Source organism: Rhinopithecus roxellana, chromosome 2 (genome assembly GCF_007565055.1).
Source record: "Rhinopithecus roxellana isolate Shanxi Qingling chromosome 2, ASM756505v1, whole genome shotgun sequence".
NCBI lineage: Eukaryota > Metazoa > Chordata > Mammalia > Primates > Cercopithecidae > Rhinopithecus > Rhinopithecus roxellana.
In genome coordinates, this window is record NC_044550.1 from 148,331,996 (window position 1) to 148,352,122 (window position 20,127).

Here is a 20,127-nt window from a genome sequence, read left to right on the forward strand (position 1 = left end):
GTAGAAATGGGCTCTGAGACAGAGACCATTCCTCAGGAAAAATCTAAGGCAACCTCATTTCTTTAATTAGTCTACTTGAAAAGAAACATACAATTTTAAACATTTATTTAATAAATTTTGGCATGTAATTTGAGAAAGGAGAAATAAGAAAAATAAATGGAAAAAATGAATTTCATAACTTCTGTTTCCTTATAGTTTCTGGATTGAGGGACCCTTAGCCAGGTGATGGGATGGAGAAATCAGAGCTAGAACCTTGGACATACGATAATGCATTACCACTTTTACTAGCATCATGTATTTTCAAAGGATACCCATTAGAAGTTGCATTCACCAACCAGAAAAACAGCACTTCAGCTCTTAACATTTCTCCCTCAAATGTCTCAAAGGAAAAAAAAAAAAAGCAGGAGAAACAGAGAAAGTGGAAGAAGAGTCGGCAGGAGCATGGGATAAAAAAGAGAATTCTCCACTGCACTCCAGTGTGGAAGACAGGATGAGACTCTGTCTCAAAAATAAATAAATAAAAATAAAACAAATAAATAAACAAATAAATAAAATGAAACAAGAAAAATAAGAAAAGATTTCCAAAATAGAAGAGGTACTTTTAAATTCAAAATAAAAGTTACAATAAACTTTTTATTTTATTCACTGCTTGTATCTTTCCAATAATAAATACTAGAAAATAAATTTTAAAAAGTGATGTTAGAACTTTGACAGTGAAGAAAGATCTACAGTTCTTTACTTTCCTGGATTTTAACAGATAAGGGAAATAATACATTTCTCTTCAGTACATTAAAATAAGTGCGTGAGAATGCATGCTGTTGAATTTACATAGCGAATTTGAGAGATCATGGAAAAGATAGTGATCATAATGCTCCATCATTAATAAGCTATAACAACTGCCGTAAGTTCTGGAGATTGTAGGTGACAACATTTGGTTGGAAAACTGTCGAATATTCAAAAGTTATATTTCCATGATACCATCTCATTAAGGCTGGCTTGGGGGGTGGTGGGTAACCATTAAGCCAGTTACATATAATTGTATTTCTCCCTGGCTTCAGGGTTAAGATTATGAGGATGAGGATGAGGCACACAAATATGTGATAACATCTGAAGAATGCAAGGCTTCCCACCTAAACCTCTCTTCCTCTCACTGACTGCAAAATCCCTTTTGTGATTTAATATAACATATTCACAGATTCTGGGCCTTTGACATAACATCTTGGGAAGTCACTTCATTTTACCTACTGCAATCCCATTTTTAAAATGCTTAGTCTCCAAGAAAAAAGTCACACTTTAAATTAGTATGTCCAAACTGATCACTGCCAAAAAATCCTTCACACCCAGAGTCTATCATTTGAAATTTTGTGTCTACTCTACAAATTGTATTTATCAGGTGGCAAGGTAGTCATTTTATTTACCAAGGTACTTTATTATTAACAATTAAACCTTTTGATTATCAAGAAGTAGACAATGCTGTTAAAATGAGTTGTCACAGAGAAATATAATACTTACTTTCACTTATTTTTCTCTATGTAAAGTGGCATAGTGTCTTTTTGGAACACATGGATATTTTGGATTCATGCAGAAATGTTTCTGAGCAACTCTAAAATGTATTAGTTTACCCAATTATGAATTTGAATTACAAAAATATCCTGATGTTAAAGGAATGGATCATTTAGCTCCCATGTATCTCCTTTCATTAAAAAGTAAAACCATTCCTAGTGACCCTCCTGCTCACTTCCACTCAGCTCCATTGGCTGGGTCACATATTCAGCCTATATAGTGGGAAGCCAGTGCTGTCCACAAGGAAGAGGGAAGGAGGTGACTGCTGGGTAGCAAGCAACACCACCACACTTGCATTGACAGTTTAATAAAAATAAAATCCTTTATTAGCCCTGTAATAAAATTCACTTTATTTTGGATGTTTGGCTGTAAGATCTTTTGAGCCCCACCATGCCCTCTTCCCCTCTCCCAAGACAAGTTGCGAAGAAATTGTCTTTCTTTACACTGCCTTTGGTGCAGAGTAAAGTTCAAAGCATGCATACCAGTGCCTGCATGGGACCCTCACTCCAGCACCATCCCCTACCCATCACAGAAACCCCAAGCCAATATTTTTTCCTTGCTCTCTTAAGCCACTTCTGACATGCTTGGTAGGCCTGCTTTGTTCTCCCCGTGATAGCCTCATTATGTATCATATTTATACCGTGTGTGTGTGTCTGTGTGTGTGTGTGTGTGCGTGTGTGTGTGTGTGTGTGTGTGCGTGGTCAGTCTTGACAACCAAACCAAATGCTGGGTGTCAGTTCATCCTTTTTCTGCAGGATGGCTTAAACAAGTACTTTACTTTTATAAAGTGTTTTAGAATGCATCATCTCCTTTGAGCTTGACAATAATCCTTTCAGGTGTTTTTCATTATCTAAATGATCACAGATCAGTAAACTGTGATTCTGGAAGACAAGGAGCTTTTCTAAAGACAGATTATAAATGGCAAACTGAAGGCTCAAAAACCTCAAACCAGTGTCATTGCTTCTGTACTACAGTACCTCTGATACATACTCCAAGTGTCTTTATTTTAAGCAATTTAAAGTTAATGGTATATTATATAGGGCTTGCTAAAATTTCTGCACCAACAGTGAAACAGAAAGATTTATATGCCAAATAATTGTCTAATAAAGATTATAGGGGAAATATTGGCACTCGAATCAAAAAAAGGAATTGTTTTAAGAGCACAGGAAGTTCCAATGAATGGAACCAAAAGTTAATCTGCACAGGTTAGGATTCTATATATATAATATATATATTATAACTATATATTACATAACTGCATAATATCTTATATGTATTATAACTATATATTATATATATTTAATTGGTAGGTTTTTTTTTTTTATTATTATACTCTAAGTTCTGGGATACACGTGCAGAACATGCAGGTTTGTTACATAGATATACACGTGCCGTACTGGTTTGCTGCATCCATCAACTCATCAGCTACATTAGATATTTCTCCTAATGCTATCCCTCCCCTACCCCCACACCCACCGAAAGGCCCCAGAGTGCGATGTTCCCCTCCCTGTCTCCATGTGTTCTCATTGTTCATCTCCCACTTATGAGTGAGAACATGCAGTGTTTGGTTTTCTGTTCCTGTGTTAGTTTGCTGAGAATGATGGTTTTCAGCTTCATCCACGTCGCTGCAAAGGACATGAACTCATTCTTTTTTTTTTTTTTTTTTGGTTGTATAGTATTCCATGGTGTATATGTGCCACATTTTCTTCATCCAGTTTATCATTGATGGGCATTATAGCTATATATATGGTTATGTCTAATTGTGTGTGTGTGTGTGTGTGTGTGCGTGTGTGTGTGTTCTGAAGCTTTTGAGAATTTTCTATGGGTCAATCACCGTGCTAAATGTTTTTCCTACTTCATCCCATTTGAGCCTTACAGCAGCCCTGGGAGGTAGATATCTTTCCTATTTCACAGATGAGAAACCAGAGAGGCTTAGAGAGTTCATGTAATTTGTTCAAGTTTATAAACCTGGTATGTAGTAGATCTGGGATTTGAACACAAATTACCTGAGTCTAAATAAAGTCTGTGATCTTAACAAGCATTTGATTCTATCTCCCTGATGGTTATTCTTCTATATATTATCATGTTTTTGGAGGCTAATAAACAACATATTTAAAAATATTTTAATTTTATTAATGTAAAAAAATATTTAAACATTTTATTTAACTCAGACCTACCAATTATTTTTAGTAATGATTACCAAATATTAATTTCTGTGTTTTAGGAGATAGCCTGGATCTCTATTTCTTATTACATTCTTAGATGGTATTGTTAAGAAAATGAAAATACTTTCATAACCGACTTTCTGTGTTCATTAATCATTTTAATGTTTCCTTGCATTTATTTTTACAATACTAAAGTGTTTTCACATTCCCATTTGCTCCTCATAAACAACCCATCAAGTTAGGAAGAGAAAGCATTATTATTTCTAGTTTATAGCCACAGCTACTGCAGAGAAAGTTTATGCTTAATGCTTCGGAGTCTGGTACCTGTTTTTGACTTCAGAATAAACCAAAACGTTGCAAATACAATAGCTTCTGGAAGCATAATTTTAATTTTTTTAAGACTTTTAACATATCATTGTGTGCTGTATCACAGTAAATAGTTTATAAATTACGTTCCTAGTTGAAAAGTTGTAAGGAGTCATTTTAATTTTGTTTAAAGTTTATACATATTCTGTATATAATATTTTTGGGGGGTGACATTTTCTACAAAATACAATATCAAATGGGTGAGAGACATAAATAAGTTTTCGAAATATTATTTTAAATTTGCTTCAATTACCTTACAATTAACTAGCACATTTAAAATTATGAGCCTAAAGAATAAACTTCATTTATTTGTTTATCGAGCCAACTTTTACAGTGCACTGACCAAGAGGCCCTTAACCTTGCCCTTAGCTTAACTCAACTTTAGACAGGCTTCTTCCTGACTTTAGGCCTCTGAATGCCACCCACCCCAACCCCTTGCCTCTTTTTTAAAATAGATTATTTACTTTAGAAAACTTGTCATTGTAAATTTTTTATTTGCCCATTTGAGATGTAAATCTTTTAGAAAGCCTCTTGTCAATTTTAAAACCAAACAATGCCTTTCTTAAGGGGCTGAGAGTCATCTCTTTGAAATACAATAAAGGAAGATGGTGTCTCTATGTCTCATTTCTGTGTGGAGCAGGGGTAAAATCAGAGCCTAACTTAAGCAGCCACCTTGCTCCAAGCTGCAAAACTACCTTCTGTTATGAAGATAGGAGAAAGTTTACCTTTTCTTTTGAGTAAAGACAATTAGCCATCATGGCCTGTCATTACCCCCATGCCAGCTTTGAAGAACTCTCTAGACCTTTGTTTCAGCAGAATGGAGCTCAGACTGAGTTCTGCCCTCTCCATAGCTTTGAATAAAGTTTGAATAAAGTTTGAATAGTTCTGCCTTCTCTATAGCTTTGAATAAAGTTTGCCTTATGTATTTAACTTTGTCTCATGGGGGTTTTTCTTTGGTTGCCATCCTCTCACCACCACATTAGAGTTTAGAGTCTTGTGTGTGTGTTTGGGGTTGGTGTGGGGGAGCTTGCAGATAATTAAACAGTGCATTACAATCAGTCATGGTGGTGTTCTTATAAGGAAACACAGGGTAATAAATAATTTTAAAACAACAAACAATCAAAGGTAGTTATGCAAGACAGTCATGGAATACTTTCTAGAAAAAACTTTGAGATAAATCTTAAAGATAAGCTGCTAGTAAATTTCAGAGTTCCTATAAGCAAGGGTTTTTGTTGTTTTTTTTTTTACAAGTGAAAGTTTTCCATTCAAATCAGCACCATTCCAGCTGCATGTCACTGTGCAATTCTCAGAGCATGCAAATATTAATAAGACATGAAACCTGGCCTCAACAGCTCAGTCTGCATTACTAATCAAAATCTAATGAGCATTTTAAAACAGGCAAGATTACAAAATAGTGTAATTTGTCTTTGGATGCACTTTGTACTATCTCCATATATTTCTTTTAGGCACCCAAAACAGAATAAAGCCCCGGCCCTACCCTGGCCTCCAGCTACTCAGACTCATACTAAACTACTCTACCTGGCTGCCTTCCCAAACTTTCTCCTACTAATTAATTAAAATGTCCACAATGTAAGTGTAACTGCCTTAGAGACCTTATCCCTACCCCCCATGTGAACGTTAACAAACACAGTGAACAAATTGCTTCTAATGTACTAATAGTTGGTAAATTCAAGCTCTTCTTGTTGGCATATATAATGGAATGTTTGGGGAAAGAACCTTATAAATTTTCTGTGCCAACCACCTTCTGAATCTTGAAACACTTGAGACAGATAGGCTGCAATTAGAATCCTGCCTCTAACCACTTATCTCCTGGGTAATGTGGACAAATGATGACTTTGTCTTTGTTAACGTCATTCCTCTGAGCTAGAAAATAAAAATAACTGTTCCTACTATAGCATTTTGGAAAATTAGCTACACTTAACCAATAATGACTGCTTTATATATATTGGTTATAAGTAACTCCTTTCTATTTAATTAATCATTCAATAAATATTTGTTGGTGGCTAATGTGTGCCAACGGTTATTTGGGAACAGGTGACAAAAGCAATGAATGATATAAAATACCTTGCCCCAATAGATCATCAAACCTGTATTTGAAGACATTCTGCAATGGGAAACTTACTATTCAATCAGTTGTGATTGTGAGAAATATGGCCTCGCCTTAAGTCAAAATCAGTTTCTCCACATTCTTTATGCATTAACACTATTTCCACAGAACTAGAGCTTCTATGGAGTAAGCATGTTGGCTTTTCACCTTACAGGCTTTTAAACATAAGAAAGCAGTCTGCATGAAGCTTGGTTACTCAAAGGTCTGAAATTCGCTTTGACCCTGGATTAGTCACTATCTCCAAATATACCCTGTTTGTTTCTTTTCCTCTGTCTCCTTGAAAGAATGGTGTACAGAACTAGTCATATTTTTCTCTTTTGAGAAAATATGTCTCTTTTTAATAAAGTCGAGGCTCGAAGTAGATTTACCAGCATCCAGATGACAATAACAATTCGTATTGAGCTTCAGGTCATCTGAAAGCCCACGTGTATAAGCCTCGTAGCTTTTATTTTATATCTGGGAAGTCCCTTTTTAAAATAAAGTTCAAGATGGTTTATTTTTTAACATTTACTTTATCAAAGCAACATATTGACATCAATTTGCATTTAGTGTTTACCATGAAATGTTTTTCTATCCCTTTCAGTTTTGTGTGATTTGCAAAATTCTGTGTCCCTTCTTCCACATAATTCATTACTATATAAAATGTAGACTATTTGCTATAAAATGTTGAGAGACAAACTCACTGTTTCTGTGCTAAAAGTTCCCCTCCAGTGTGAAGTCAAACCATCCATCCTTACTGTTTGAACACTATCCACCAGTTATAAATCCATCTGATAAAGTTATTTTTTCTAGACCTGTATTACCATGGTGAAAATCAGAATTACAACTTTCTATTTTCTTTTTTGGCACTTCTCTTAGTCTTTATAATTCTTAAAAGCTACTCTAATATTTCTTCTACACATTACCTCATAGAACAGGGTCCAATCATGGAACAAGAGAAATTTTAAAATTCACCTTTAGAATCCAATCATTTATTCTTTTGAGATGTATTTGCTTTTCTCTTTCATTCCAGACATCATTTGCTTTGTCTGAGTGGACAGTCACAAAAGAAATTTGAGTTGTTCTGATCTCTTCAGGTCCTTCTCTTTAATATTTATACCTCTAACTGCAAGTAGTGGGGCTGTTTCCTCCCTGCCCTCTTTCTTTCTTTCCTTCTCCCTTCCATCTCTCTCTTCTTCCCTCCTTCCTTTTCTCTTTACCTTCTTACCTTCTTTCCTTTCCCACCCTCTATCCACCTCTCTTATTTTTCTCCATCTCACCCTCTTTGTGGCAGGGCCTTCCTCTCTTCCCCTTCTCCTCCTTCATCCCCATCTATACTCTTTCTCCAGTAATAAATGCAAACAATGTTTGGTTATTAAGATGCAGTATAAAGTGCAAAGAACACAAGTATTTGACCAGGCAAATGATTTTCTATGATTTGGGCATTTGCTTAATGTGGGCAAATAAGTAAAAAATTCACCTCATGAACTTTTTTCAATATTAAATGAATAGACATAAAAGCCTTAGCACATCTTAACAGCATAATAGTTACTAAGTAAATGTTAGCGTAACATGAGTTTAAATTTATACCCTACAGTTCAGATGGGTAAATGTGTAAATTTATTATTATTATTATTATTATTATTATTATTATTATTATTATTATTTTGAGACGGAGTCTCACTCTGTCACCAGGCTAGGGTGCAATGGCGCAATCTTCAGTTCACTGCAACCTCTGCCTCCAGGGGTCAAGCGATTCTCCTGTCGCAGCTACCCGAATAGCTGGGATTACAGGTGCATGCCACCATATCTGGCTAATTTTTTTGTATTTTTAGTAGAGATGGTGTTTCACCGTGTTCCCCAGACTGGTCTCCTGGTCTCAAACTCCTGAGCTCAAGCAGTCCACGCACTTCGGCCTCCCAAAATGCTAGGATTACAGGCAGGAGCCACCGCGCCTGGCCTGTAAGTTGTTTTTATCAGAAATATATCTAATCTCTAATACAGATCCCCAATTCCCACTCAGTAACGGGAAGAATGAGGCAGTGTGATGAGACCTTCAATAAGCCACTAAAAGTAACTTAGTCTATCCCAGTTTTCAAACGGGCTAACAAAGTTTTAAGCCTTCTTGTTGTTTTGTTTGTAAAATACACAATAAATTTTAAAAATCAAATGTAATACCATACTTTTTTTCCTGCTCTCCAATGGAACTCTCTTTTCTCTTCTTATTTCAGTGATGATCTCAGGCAACACTCTCATAAATCACCCTTCTTCTGGCTCCATTTACAATGAACAGCACTTTCTCTTTGTCTTTCCTTATATTAAATATCATATCATCTACCCTATGACTTACAATAAAATTCTGATTTCAGTCCCCCAGGCAAGGCTCTTGAAATGGAAAAGGAAGTATCTGGAGCAGAATGGCTGTGGGCAAATAAGTAAAAAATCACCTTTTATTCAAGTGAAAAAAATGAGTGAAGGTTGGTATATTTTTTAAATTTCTTAACACTAACTGTGAAAAGAAACATAAAATCACTTTGTACAAATTATATGATTTGAAATTCAAAAATAACAATTTTTAAACTTGAATTAAAATTGTTAAAATTTAAGGTCACTAGGATGATCAACAAATAACTTGTTGTAAACAAATTACTTATATGCCTTGTTTTCATGGAAATAAAAGAGTTTACTACAATTTCCATATGTATTTGCTCCAGTAATTGTTTCCTATTTAAAAATTATGGCTGGATTTAAGCCATGTGATATGGTGAACTTTTAGTAATTTTTAGTATATTTTACTAATAACTACTTTCTTCATTGCAACATTAATATAGTTGGGAGGGATGCTACAAAGGTATTTTAAAGGGTGTCAAAGACATTTGTGTCTAAATATATTTGAAAACTATAGGGGCGGAGCAAGATGGCCGAATAGGAACAGCTCCAGTCTCCAACTCCCAGCGCAAGCGACACAGAAGACCGGTGATTTCTGCATTTTCAACTGAGGTACTGGGGTCATCTCACTAGGGAGTGCCAGACAATCGGTGCTGGTCAGCTGCTGCAGCCTGACCAGCGAGAGCTGAAGCAGGGCGAGGAATCACCTCACCTGGAAGTGCAAGGGGGAAGGGAATCCGTTTTCCTAGCCAGGGGAACTGAGACACACAACACCTGGAAAATCGGGTAACTCCCACCCCAATACTGCGCTTTAAGCAGACAGGCACACCAGGAGAATATATCCCACACCTGGCCGGGAGGGTCCCACACTCACGGAGCCTCCCTCACTGCTAACACAGCAGTCTGCCGCGATCTATCCGCAAGGCAGCAGCGAGGCTGGGGGAGGGGCGCCCGCCATTGCTGAGGCTTAAGTAGGTAAACGAAGCCGCTGGGAAGCTCGAACTGGGTGGAGCTCACAGCAACGCAAGGAAGACTGCCTGTCTCTGTAGTCTCCACCTCTGGGGACAGCGCTCAGCTGAAGACCAACAGGGGAAGCAGCGGGGGCCGGTGAAGACGCGAACAACTCTTCTGACAGCTTTGGGGAGAGCCGTGGATCTCCCAACGTGGAGGTTGAGATCTGAAAACGGACAGACTGCCTGCTCAGGTGGGTCCCTGACCCCTGAGTAGCCTAGCTGGGACACATCCCCCACTAGGGGCAGTCTGACACCCCACACCTCACAGGGTGGAGTACACCCCTGAGAGGAAACTTCCAAAGGAAGAATCAGACAGGTACACTCGCTGTTCAGCAATATTCTATCCTCTGCAACCTCTGCTGCTGATACCCAGGCAAACAGGGTCTGGAGTGGACCTCAAGCAATCTCCAACAGACCAACAGACAGTCCATCTGACTGTCAGAAGGAAAACTATCAAACAGGAAGGACACCTATACCAAAACCCCATCAGTACGTCACCATCATCAAAGACCAGAGACAGATAAAACCACAAAGATGGGGAAGAAGCAGGGCAGAAAAGCTGGAAATTCAAAAAATAAGAGCGCATCTCCCCCTGCAAAGGAGCACAGCCCATCGCCAGCAACGGATCAAAGCTGGTCAGAGAATGACTTTGACGAGATGAGAGAAGAAGGCTTCAGTCCATCAAACTTCTCAGAGCTAAAGGAGGAATTACGTACCCAGCGCAAAGAAACTAAAAATCTTGAAAAAAGAGTGGAAGAATTGACAGCTAGACTAATTAATGCAGAGAAGATCATAAACGAACTGACAGAGATGAAAACCATGACACGAGAAATACGTGACAAATCCACAAGCTTCAGTAACCGACTCGATCAACTGGAAGAAAGAGTATCAGCGATTGAGGATCAAATGAATGAAATGAAGCAAGGAGAGAAACCAAAAGAAAAAAGAAGAAAAAGAAATGAACAAAGCCTGCAAGAAGTATGGGATTATGTAAAAAGACCAAATCTACGTCTGATTGGGGTGCCTGAAAGTGAGGGGGAAAATGGAACCAAGTTGGAAAACACTCTTCAGGATATCATCCAGGAGAACTTCCCCAACCTAGTAGGGCAGGCCAACATTCAAATTCAGGAAATACAGAGAACGCCACAAAGATACTGCTCCTGAAGAGCAACTCCAAGACACATAATTGCCAGATTCACCAAAGTTGAAATGAAGGAAAAAATCTTAAGGGCAGTCAGAGAGAAAGGTCGGGTTACCCACAAAGGGAAGCCCATCAGACTAACAGCAGATCTCTCGGCAGAAACTCTCCAAGCCAGAAGAGAGTGGGGGCCAATATTCAAAGTTACTAAATAAAAGAACTTTCAACCCAGAATTTCATATCCAGCCAAACTAAGTTTCATAAGTGAAGGAGAAATAAAATCCTTTACAAATAAGCAAATGCTTAGAGATTTTGTCACCACCAGGCCTGCCTTACAAGAGACCCTGAAGGAAGCCCTAAACATGGAAAGGAACAACCGGTACCAGCCATTGCAAAAACATGCCAAAATGTAAAGACCATCGAGGCTGGAAGAAACTGCATCAACTAACGAGCAAAATAACCAGTTAATATCATAATGACAGGATCAAGTTCACACATAAAAATATTAACCTTAAATGTAAATGGACGAAATGCTCCAATTAAAAGACACAGACTGGCAAACTGGAAAAAGAGTCAAGACCCATCAGTCTGCTGTATTCAGGAGACCCATCTCACATGCAGAGACATACATAGGCTCAAAATAAAGGGATGGAGGAAGATCTACCAAGCAAATGGAAAACAAAAAAAAGCAGGGGTTGCAATCCTAGTCTCTGATAAAACAGACTTTAAACCATCAAAGATCAAAAGAGACAAAGAAGGCCATTACATAATGGTAAAGGGATCAATTCAACAGGAAGAGCTAACTCTCCTAAATATATATGCACCCAATACAGGAGCACCCAGATTCATAAAGCAAGTCCTTAGAGACTTACAAAGAGACTTAGACTCCCATACAATAATAATGGGAGACTTCAACACTCCACTGTCAACATTAGACAGATCAACGAGACAGAAAGTTAACAAGGATATCCAGGAATTGAACTCATTTCTGCACCAAGGGGACCTAATAGACATCTATAGAACTCTCCACCCCAAATCAACAGAACATACATTCTTCTCAGCACCACATCGCACTTATTCCAAAATTGACCACATAATTGGAAGTAAAGCACTCCTCAGCAAATGTAAAAGAACAGAAATTACAACAAACTGTCTCTCAGACCACAGTGCAATCAAACTAGAACTCAGGACTAAGAAATTCAATCAAAACTGCTCAACTACATGGAAACTGAACAACCTGCTCCTGAATGACTACTGGGTACATAACGAAATGAAAGCAGAAATAAAGATGTTCTTTGAAACCAATGAGAACAAAGATACAACATACCAGAATCTCTGGGACACATTTAAAACAGTATGTAGAGGGAAATTTATAGCACTAAATGCCCACAAGAGAAAGCAGGAAAGATCTAAAATTGACACTCTAACATCACAATTAAAAGAACTAGAGAGGCAAGAGCAAACACATTCAAAAGCTAGCAGAAGGCAAGAAATAACTAAGATCAGAGCAGAACTGAAGGAGACAGAGACACAAAAAACCCTCCAAAAAATCAATGAATCCAGGAGTTGGTTTTTTGAAAAGATCAACAAAATTGACAGACCGCTAGCAAGACTAATAAAGAAGAAAAGAGAGAGGAATCAAATAGACGCAATAAAAAATGATAAAGGGTATATCACCACCGACCCCACAGAAATACAAACTACCATCAGAGAATACTATAAACGCCTCTATGCAAATCAACTAGAAAATCTAGAAGAAATGGATAATTTCCAGGACACTTACACTCTCCCAAGACTAAACCAGGAAGAAGTTGAATCCCTGAATAGACCAATAGCAGGCTATGAAATTGAGGCAACAATCAATAGCCTACCCACCAAAAAAAGTCCAGGACCAGATGGATTCACAGCTGAATTCTACCAGAGGTACAAGGAGGAGCTGGTACCATTCCTTCTGAAACTATTCCAATCAATAGAAAAAGAGGGAATCCTCCCTAACTCATTTGATGAGGCCAACATCATCCTGATACCAAAGCCTGGCAGAGACACAACAAAAAAAAGAGAATTTTAGACCAATATCCCTGATGAACATCGACACAAAAATTCTCAATAAAATACTGGCAAACTGGATTCAGCAGCACGTCAAAAAGCTTATCCACCATGATCAAGTGGGCTTCATCCCTGGGATGCAAGGCTGGTTCAACATTCGCAAATCAATAAACGTAATCCAGCATATAAACAGAACCAAAGACAAGAAGCACATGATTATCTCAAGAGATGCAGAAAAGGCTTTTGACAAAATGCAACAGCCCTTCATGCTAAAAACGCTCAATAAATTCGGTGTTGATGGAACGTACCTCAAAATAATAAGAGCTATTTATGACAAACCCACAGCTAATATCATTCTGAATGGGCAAAAACTGGAAAAATTCCCTTTGAAAACTGGCACATGACAGGGATGCCCTCTCTCACCACTCCTATTCAACATAGTGTTGGAAGTTCTGGCTAGGGCAATCAGGCAAGAGAAAGAAATCAAGGGTATTCAGTTAGGAAAAGAAGAAGTCAAATTGTCCCTGTTTGCAGATGACATGATTGTATATTTAGAAAACCCCATCGTCTCAGCCCAAAATCTCCTTAAGCTGATAAGCAACTTCAGCAAAGTCTCAGGATACAAAATTAATGTGCAAAAATCACAAGCATTCTTATACACCAGTAACAGACAAGCAGAGAGCCAAATCAGGAATGAACTTCCATTCACAATTGCTTCAAAGAGAATAAAATACCTAGAAATCCAACTTACAAGGGATGTAAAGGACCTCTTCAAGGAGAACTACAAACCACTGCTCAGTGAAATCAAAGAGGACACAAACAAATGGAAGAACATACCATGCTCATGGATAGGAAGAATCAATATCGTGAAAATGGCCATACTGCCCAAGGTTATTTATAGATTCAATGCCATCCCCATCAAGCTACCAATGAGTTTCTTCACAGAATGGGAAAAAACTGCTTTAAAGTTCATATGGAACCAAAAAAGAGCCCACATTGCCAAGACAATCCTGAGTCAAAAGGACAAAGCTGGAGGCGTCACGCTACCTGACTTCAAACTATACTACAAGGCTACAGTAACCAAAACAGCATGGTACTGGTATCAAAACAGAGATATAGACCAATGGAACAGAACAAAGTCCTCAGAAATAATACCACACATCTACAGCCATCTGATCTTTGACAAACCTGAGAGAAACAAGAAATGGGGAAAGGATTCCCTATTTAATAAATGGTGCTGGGAAAATTGGCTAGCCATAAGTAGAAAGTTGAAACTGGATCCTTTCCTTACCCCTTATACGAAGATTAATTCAAGATGGATTAGAGACTTAAATGTTAGACCTAATACCATAAAAACCCTAGAAGAAAATCTAGGTAGTACCATTCAGGACATAGGCATGGGCAAGGACTTCATGTCTAAAACACCAAAAGTAACAGCAGCAAAAGCCAAAATTGACAAATGGGATCTAATTAAACTAAAGAGCTTCTGCACAGCAAAAGAAACTACCATCAGAGTGAACAGGCAACCTACAGAATGGGAGAAAATTTTTGCAATCTACTCATCTGACAAAGGGCTAATATCCAGAATCTACAAAGAACTCAAACAAATATACAAGAAAAAAGCAAACAACCCCATGAAAAAGTGGGCAAAGGATATGAACAGACATTTCTCAAAAGAAGACATTCATACAGCCAACAGACACATGAAAAAATGCTCATCATCACTGGCCATCAGAGAAATGCAAATCAAAACCACAATGAGATACCATCTCACACCAGCTAGAATGGCAATCATTAAGAAGTCAGGAAACAACAGGTGTTGGAGAGGATGTGGAGAAATAGGAACGCTTTTACACTGTTGGTGGGATTGTAAACTAGTTCAACCATTATGGAAAACAGTATGGCAATTCCTCAAGGATCTAGAACTAGATGTACCATATGACCCAGCCATCCCACTCCTGGGTATATACCCAAAGGATTATAAATTATTCTACTACAAAGACACATGCACACGTACGTTTATTGCGGCACTATTCACAATAGCAAAGACTTGGAATCAACGCAAATGTCCATCTGTAACAGACTGGATTAAGAAAATGTGGCACATATACACCATGGAATACTATGCAGCCATAAAAAAGGATGAGTTTGCGTCCTTTGTAGGGACATGGATGCAGCTGGAAACCATCATTCTTAGCAAACTATCACAAGAAGAGAAAACCAAACACCGCATGTTCTCACTCATAGGTGGGAACTGAACAATGAGATCACTTGGACTCGGGAAGGGGATCATCACACACCGGGGCCTATCATGGGGAGGGGGGAGGAGGGAGGGATTGCATTGGGGAGTTATACATGATATAAATGATGAATTGATGGGTGCTGACGAGTTGGTGGGTGCAGCACACCAACATGGCATAAGTATACATATGTAACAAACCTGCACGTTATGCACATGTACCCTAGAACTTAAAGTATAATAAAAAAAAATTAAAAAAAAGAAAACTATAATGGAAGCTGTACTTGATTTTATAAAATTTAAGTATTTCAGTTCTTCAAGAATAGAGATATTATCAATAGCACATTTCTTACTGTGTTTGTTTTCTTTGGTAAATATATATACCATTTAAAACACAAAATCTAATTATTTTCACACAGCTATATTATTTTATTTTATTTATTTTTTTTTATTTTATTTTATTTATTTTGAGTCAGAGTCTTGCTCTGTCACCCAGGTTGGAGTGCAGTGGCACGATCTCGGCTCACTGCAACCTCCACCTCCTGTGTTCAAGGGATTTTCCTGCCTTAGCCTCCCGAGTAGCTGGAATTATACCTCGGCCTCCCAAAGTACTGGGATTACAGGCATGAGCCACTGCGCCCAGTTAGCAAATTTATTTTTAAGGAAGAAATTATATTCGATGGAAAGAATAATTTTGAGATTATATTTCAGTTATGGATGTGCTGTGAGCTTTACAGTCAAATGGAGTCTCTTTATTCTTTTTCTAGTGTGTTTTGAATTGGATAAATTGGTGTCAGTAACAATAATGTGTAATTTATTTAGCATTAATAATATATTTATAAACATCAGCAAATTGGTTTCTTCAAAGAATTTCATAATCTCTTCAATGATTTCAGAGGCTTTCATATTTTGGTTTCTGTTCGTGCATTAATGTTGCTTAAATTTTTAGTACAGACCAAAGAAATGTAAAAAGTATGTATTTTTAAAATATATCTTTTTTTTGCACCATTGAATCTAGAGCTTTATTCACACAATGACAATTTCTAAAAAAAAAAAAAAAAAATCATTAAAGTAATATCCTTTAATAAGCGTTCTGTGACATGAAGGCATCATTTTGACTTTTTCATTGCCATTTTGACAATGGTTTCAAATTTAGTATACTTCAACATTTGTTTAAGCTGAAAAATTTTTAAAATATATTGGAATGAATAAAGCTTTTTACTTCATTACCACGAAGTTCAGAGAATGTACAGAACAAGAAATGTACAATCCTTTGAACTATTTTGAAGATCTTCTATCCTCTTTTCCAATGATATGGCAGCATTGTTGTATCTCTGAAATCTCAAATTACTTTTTCTGTGTAAATGCAAGTTAGTTTTATTTTTCTTTAAGTACTCTACTAAGAAGGTCTATGATCCTTCTAAGATTATGACTCTTACTGAATAAAGTGCCCAAAAATACTTGTTTTGATAGACTTTCTGCAATAGAAGAAAATCCCATGATATATAATAGAACTTCCTGGATTATCCTCTGAACACTAGTCATTGCTTTAGTGAAAAATAAATAGTGTATATAATTTGTTCTAAAGTCCTTGCCAACATCCTTCTTGCTCTAACTTACTCTCTGTTTAGAAAGCTTCAATAGTTTATCAGATTTCAATTTTGAATACTTACCATTATTTTTTTTTTTTGACAAGACAATTTAATAAATGCTGCCTATTTTTCATGCAATATCCACCTTCTCAGTCTTTGGGTGAATATTTTCTATCTACACCTAATTTGTAGTATAAAAATATATAAAATACTTGGTTTGTAATGAAGTAACCAGAATCTATTATATTTTTAAAAATTTGGAAGAACTCATTAATGCTTTTGAAGTCTTTTCTGTCATTTGGCAATTTAAATTTTTTCCATTGTTTAATATTCAGATAACATTGTCAGGTATCCAGATCTTCAGAAAATACATTTGGTTAATGGATTTTTCATGTATATTTTCTCTTGGTTTTTCTTCAGTTTTATCATTTATGACTGACATGAAGGTAGAAGCTAAATTCATATCCTTCTCCATCAATGACATATTAGTGCTACATTATACTGAATATAATGGCTCAGAAATCTTGTCCTTTTTATAGCATTCCATCTATTTTCTTCAAAAATGTATTCAAATGATTCAAAAGATTTTCTTTCATTTACTTTTCTGATGGCTTTCCATTTTGTTCTCTAAAACTTATCTTCTTATCCTGACATGTGGAGAAAATAATATATAATAGCTTAGAAACCATTTTACAATGTGTAAGAATTTAAAAGAATAGTGCATGATAAACTCATAAATTTCAACAATAGGTAATTTTTATACTGACAAAATTTTCACAACAATAAAATAAAAATTGCTCCAAAATAACCAGACAAGACAATTAGCTGATAATTTATAACTATAATTGTGATCATTTATATCTATGCAATGTTCATTTTGTGATTATTTATAATCAGTGATTATTAATTATTAAATAGTGATTTATATGACTAAGTTACTTGTCCACTTACATTGTAAACTCTGCAATATTTTAGTCCTATACATAAATGGCATGTTATATAAAGAACAATATTATATATCAACTTTTCTGGCTCATTTACTACATAATTTTTTTTTCTTTTAATTTCAAGGAAATAAAAAGATGACATTCTTGTGTAGAAACACAGCTTTATTTTGAATTTTGTTAGATTAACAAGCTTTGCTATCAAACGCATTCCTCCTGCATCAGTCGAAACAGAATGGTATATTAATATAAAAATTCTGCAAGAATAAGACATTTTACTTCTATATTATGACAAGAAAACTTCTTGTCATAAATCGCTTTTACTAGAATAAGACCTTTTAATGTCATGTGCAAGGAATTTTCATGATAAACGTAGGCATTGCCCAAACATAGAGTGAACAAAGTTAAAATGTAACACTAACTTCAATTGCATAAACTTTCCATTTTCATAGCTTAAAACAATGGGATATTGGCAATTTCATGGTTTCTAATACAGAGCAATCTTAAAGGCATAATGTCAGTGACATGAGTAGTATTCCTTGATATCCATGGGCTAGGTACAACCTGAACCAACATATGTGACAGGTCTGGTTTGGAGATAAAACGACTTTTATCAATTTCAACAAACCCTGAATTTCAACATGATAACATATAGTAAACTTGAGATACCTGAATTTAAAAGTCTGAATGATGTCTTTTTCTTTCTCATTTAATTCTTGTTCTAAAAATCTTATGCTCCCTGAGGCATTAGATGCCTCTGTCTAACAAAAGGAAGGTTAGTCACAAGGAAGCATAAAACATAAGAACACACTCATATATTTCAAAACATCTCTCATTATTTTATTGCACTTCTCTTTCTTTAGATTTTATTTAAGGTTTTGACTGCCTGGCTTGATGTTTACAACTCGATGCCACTTTTAATTTATAGTTTATTATTTCAATTTGAGACCATGTCTTTGCAAATATTTGATCTGAAATTTGCATTCTTGAAATCTGTTATTAGTCCATTTTCATGCTGCTGATAAAGACATACCTGAGACCAGGCAATTTACAGAAGAAAGAAGTTTAATTGGACTCACCATTTCACGTGGCTGGGGAGGCACCAGAATCATGGTGGAAGGCAAGAAAGAGCAAGTCACATCTTACATGGATGGCAGCAGGCAAAAAGAGAGCTTGTGCAGGGGAACTCTTCTTTTTAAAACCATTGACTCTCATGAGACTTATTGACTACCACAGGAATTGCACAGGAAAGACCTGCCCATATGATTTAATTACTTCCCATGGGGTCCCTCCCACAAAGCATGGATATTCAAGATGAGATTTGGGTGAAGACACAGCCAAACCATATCATTCCGCCCCGCCCCCTTCCAAATCTCATGTCCTCACATTTCAAAACTAGTCATTTCTTCCCAACAGTCCCCCAAAATCTTTTATTTTTTTATTTTTTTTATTTTTTATTATACTTTAAGTTCTAGGGTACATGTGCATAACGTGCAGGTTTGTTACATATGTATATTTGTGCCATGTTGGGGTGCTGCACCCATCAACTCGTCAGCACCCATCAATTCATCATTTATATCATGTATAACTCCCCAATGCAATCCCTCCCCCCTCCCCATGATAGGCCCCGGTGTGTGATGTTCCCCTTCCCGAGTCCAAGTGATCTCATTGTTCAGTTCCCACCTATGGGTGAGAACATGTGGTGTTTGGTTTTCTCTTCTTGTGATAGTTTGCTAAGAATGATGGTTTCCAGCTGCATCCATGTCCCTACAAAGGACGCAAACTCATCCTTTTTTATGGCTGCATAGTATTCCATGGTGTATATGTGCCACATTTTCTTAATCCAGTCTGTCACAGATGGACATTTGCGTTGATTCCAAGTCTTTGCTATTGTGAATAGTGCCGCAATAAACGTACGTATGCATGTGTCCTTGTAGTAGAATAATTTATAATCCTTTGGGTATGTACCCAGTAGTGGGATGGCTGGGTCATATGGTACATCTAGTTCTAGATCCTTGAGGAATTGCCATACTGTTTTCCATAATGGTTGAACTAGTTTACAATCCCACCAACAGTGTAAAAGTGTTCCTGTTTCTCCACATCCTCTCCAACAACTGTTGTTTCCTGATTTTTTAATGTTTGCCATTCTAGCTGGTGTGAGATGGTATCTCATTGTGGTTTTGATTTGCATTTCTCTGATGGCGAGTGATGATGAGCATTTTTTCATGTGTCTGTTGGCTGTATGAATGTCTGCTTTTGAGAAATGTCTGTTCATATCCTTTCCCCACTTTTTGATGGGGTTGTTTGTTTTTTTCTTGTATATTTGTTTGAGTTCTTTGTAGATTCTGGATATTAGCCCTTTGTCAGATGAGTAGATTGCAAAAATTTTCTCCCATTCTGTAGGTTGCCTGTTAACTCTGATGGTAGTTTCTTTTGCTGTGCAGAAGCTCTTTAGTTTAATTAGATCTCATTTCTCAATTTTGGCTTTTGCTGCCATTGCTTTTGGTGTTTTAGACATGAAGTCCTTGCCCATGCCTATGTCCTGAATGGTACTACCTAGATTTTC